At 38.3% G+C, this 4,473-nt stretch overlaps 1 pseudogene; it reads left to right on the top strand.

Moving 5' to 3' along the window:
* The first annotated feature begins 704 nt into the window (after positions 1-704).
* On the top strand, positions 705-1,586 carry LOC124978204 (AKT-interacting protein-like; annotated as a pseudogene).
* Positions 1,587-4,473: the final 2,887 nt, after the last annotated feature.

Below are 4,473 nucleotides of genomic sequence, written 5' to 3'. Positions count from 1 at the left end.
AATTACCTAATAAGAAAGGCCCAACGATCATGCTGTCTAATGTGGCTGTCTCACCCAACCTTCATCCTGCTGTGCTCCCCGAGCCTGCTTTCATTTTCTTTTACTACTTATTTTCTGTTCCCCCGTCTCCCATGACTAGAATCTAAACTCCATGACAGCAGGGTGTTGGTTTTTCACTTCCACACATCTGGGGCAAGGACACTGCTTGCAATCATGATGAACTGAAATTTGAAACCAGGCAGCCTGGCTCCAGAGTCTGTGACCCTTTCACCATACCACACAACCTTACCCATGTGTTAGGAATGACTGTTGGTGAGACAGTTCCCCAGTTATTTGTTCAATGACGAAGCTAGGCAAGTAATGTGGGGGTTATGGTGAGGGTTAGAAGAGAGGCAACATCATGAGTTAAGGAAATATATACTTGAAGGTAATGATGCAATGGGTATTGCACCAGAAAGGAGGGCCTCTGGTGCTCTGGGTGTAGCTCAGTAGTAGAGTGCTTACCTAGCACATGTGAAGTACTGGGTTTGATCCTCAGAATCACATAAAAATAAATAAGTAATACGCTCCTGCCATTGCCACCCGCCACAAGGTGACACAGTCAAGGGGAGCCCTCATCCAAGTCAGTGCCATGCTGTTTGCATTTTGCTTAGAACAGAAGACTTTGATGACATGGACCTCTGAACTTCTCTGGATTACATGTTATGAACCCTTTCTGGAGCTTGTGTACAAGCTCCATATGCAAACCATCTGGTGGTGAAGAGAAGATATTAACAGGGGATGTGAAAACCAGTCCTCCACGAACTGCACCAAAAAACCCAGCTAATTTCTATTCCCCAAAATGCTTTGCCCATAACTAAGCCTACATCTCCTGCCCCAGCAGCACAGTGAGCAAATGGCACACATGCTTCTTACCAACCCTTCTACCTGGAATACTCTCCTCTTGCACAATTTACCTTGGTTGTGAAGCAGAAGTTGCCAGGCATCTATGTGCAGTCATCTTATCGCTCTGCATTAATGTGGTTTGGAGTAATACTCATATGGCATGGCTTTATCAGGATGGTGTGTTCAAGTTCACAGTTTACATTCCCAATAACTATCCACACAGTGATTGTCCATGCTTGGTGTTTGATATTCCTGTCTTTCACCAGCTAGTTGATCCCACTTTAGGTGAAGTGGATGTGAAGAGAGCATTTGCAAAATGGAGGCAGAACCATAATCATATTTGGCAAGTGTTATTAATGTATGCAAGGAAAGTTTTCTACAAGATTGATACAGCAAGTCCCCGAAACCCAAAGGCTGCAGTACTGTTTGAAAAGGACGTTCAGCTTTTTAAAAGTAAAGTGATTGACAGTGTTAAGGTATGCACTCCTCGTTTGTTTGACCAACCTAAAATAGAAGACCCCTATGCAATTAGCTTTTCTCCATGGAATCCTTCTGTATATGATGAAGCCAGAGAGAAGATGTTGACTCAGAAAAAGTCTGAAGAACAGCACAGTAAAAGTGTTCATGTTGCTGGCCCGTTATGGATAAAGCCTGGCTCAGTACAACCCCTCAGTAAAGAAGAGAAAACAGTAGCAACTTAAGAGATGGTGAATATGGTGCACAATGTACTTATCTGCTGGACTCTGACCTAGGTAAAGTAGACTAATGCAAAGGGTTGCCTGAAGAGTAAACTATGTGAGTCATAACTGGGTAGCAGTGTTTTCCATGTCTGTAGGTTCTAACAGGAGATTTTGGAAACCTCTCTTTAACTAATGCATTACTTTTATCAGAAGAAGTGGTAATCTAGGGTGGTGATCTGGCTCAGTACTCCAAGTTGTCGGGAACCTTGAGGTTTATGTATTTTTCTGAATATAATGCTAAAGGTAAGTTGCATCAATTTAAGTTGGGCAGATAGAAATCAACACTATTTAATAGTTTTTAGATCAGTGGTTTCAGTCATACACGTGTTAGCATATGGAAAGGACAGGTATCGGTATAGAGAGAGCAGATTCTAGAGCTTGGCACTTTTAAGTGGAAGATTGTTTCAGTCTTCAGCCTACTGTCTTATGGATTTAGAGACTGCTCTCTCTGAGAAATGTATTAGAGAGGAAACCAGAACACTTGTTATCGGCTGTTTTTTTTTTTTAAAGGTAAATTACTTAACTGTATTTTTATGGCAGGAGGGAGAAAAAGTGTTAAAATGGTTTCTAATGAAGTCAGATATTTAAATGATGATTAACTAATGTGTTTAGTAGAGATAAAAAAACAATAAATGATAAAAATAAATAAATAAAATAAAGGTTTTGTGTCCATCTACAACTAAAATAATTAAAAAAAAATTTTTGTTAGTTGCAGATGGACAGCATGTCTTTACTGTATCTATTTTGATGTGGTGCTGAGGATTGAACCTAGTGCCTCACACATGCTAGGCAAGCACTCTGCCACTGAGCTATGGCCCCAGCCCCCAACAGCTAAAAAAATTTTTTTTAAAGAAAAGAGGACCTCTGGATGGGGTGAAGGAGCTCTTTGCATGCTCTTTGGGATAATTTAGACTATCTCTACAGATAATATAGAAACAAAATGAAGAAAGAAACCAGAAATAGCTATTTGCAGCTTTTTGTCTGGTTTCCTCTCGGCTTGAGGTACATGAGTTAGTGCTTATTTTCATGATTGCTGCAGAATTTCAGATAGGAACTCTTTAATGGGTTGTAATCTGAGTTCAAAATGTTCATGTTTTGTACTTGGCTAAAATCACTGCAGGTTATTGGATGTTCTGATTCTGAAAAGGAACTAGATGTCTTTAGTGTCCTTTGCTTGAGAAAAGAACAAGTTAGTCTCATGTCATTTCCAGTTAAATTTTATGACATTCTGAATTTTTCTTCCATTTGATATATTCTAAGATCAAAGGATAGGTAAGTGACTGAACTCCTGTCGCCCCAATGAAATGTTTGTTCTGTGATCAATATATCCCTAGTCAAGAGGTTAGACTTTTCAGTTCAGGCAGGCAACTGTATTGTATCTTTGTCATTTCCAAAACCAGTTTGGTGTTAGTCAAGGGTGATTATCTGTGTGATTGAAAGTTAAGGACCAGAAATGAACCTCAATGCTTCTCTGTGGATATAATAATAATCTCATCATCTTTGTCACCTTTATCATCATTAAAATAAATAACATTTATTTATATGGTGTTCCACAATTGACAAATCTTGACAACAATGTTGAGTTTCTTGTTCTTTAATTTTCTCTTTTACATTGAAGGCTAATACTAAATTACTGAAAGTTGAAATTGTTTCTTCCTTTTAAAACTGTGTGACTGTTTTAAATAACCGCCTCTTACTTATCTAAAATAGTTAAACAATGGTTCAAAATGTGGCATAATTAGGTTACAATCAGACAAAGATGATTCGGCCTTTGAATGTTAATTAAATAACACCATCAGGCTTCATAAAGCCAATATATGGGAGGATAATTCCAAGTATATAGTCTTTTACATTAATGTTATTTCATATTCAAAATTCACCTTAGGAGCACCTAGAGCTGATTGCAATGATAAATAAAAAAAAAACATATTAGGACTTGAGTATTAAAATTGCTACAGGTTTGACCTGAAAAATGTCTTAGTGGACACTACCTAATTGATTCACAACTGGGATTGGGAATATGATGACTATATAACTATTTTCAGTACTTGCTTAAGAAGTATGTTCTCATGTGTTGTTTCTTCATTTAAGATGCTAGGCAAATAACTTAACCTCTTTGTGTCTCATTTACAAACTGACATTCTCTGGCCTGATCTCTCCAAGAAGGTTACTTCTGAAGCCAACTGATGGGAATGCTTATGAAGAGCAGAGCTATGGAAATGTCAAAACCAATGATAATGATATAGAGTAGTGGAAAGGTAAACTGTCTCCTTTACTTAAAGCTGTGTGCAGTTTGACCTCCAGGAAAGTCACAGTTTGTGAGCATCTTTGCATATGTGCATACATTTAAACTCTTATGGAATATAGATTTAATAATTTTTCAAGTCAGGTTTTTATTTTTATCTCAATGCCTTCAAGAATTTATGACTGTCAAGTCAGTAACATAATCAAATTTGTAAAATGAAGGCATTTTTCTACACAATTTTCCTTTTGTATTTGAGTTCAGATGTCTAGATGGAAACCCTGAGTTTTCTTTGTCATTAACCAACTTTCAAGGCAACTTCAGTTTAATAGGCTGTAGCTCAGTGCTCCCAGCCCAGTCGGCCTCTCTCTGCTTGAGTGCAGGCAAGAGTAATTCATTCTCAGTGGGAAGCAGAAAGGGCATGTACTATTTTCCTAAGAAACCAAAGTAAAAGCTGTGTGTCTGACAGGCAGTGACATCCCCCCTCCCACCCCTAGTGGCAGTTTCACTGCAAGTCTGTTGAGAACATTTCTCAACTGTTGTCACTGAAATGTGTGGATTTATTTCCTGGAGGGATTCTTCCCTGAGACAGTCTTCCTGGTATAA

This window comes from Sciurus carolinensis, chromosome 2, assembly GCF_902686445.1.
Source record: "Sciurus carolinensis chromosome 2, mSciCar1.2, whole genome shotgun sequence".
Classification (NCBI taxonomy): domain Eukaryota; kingdom Metazoa; phylum Chordata; class Mammalia; order Rodentia; family Sciuridae; genus Sciurus; species Sciurus carolinensis.
The sequence above is the reverse complement of the archived record's forward strand: the minus strand, read 5'-3'. Positions and strand labels throughout refer to the sequence as shown.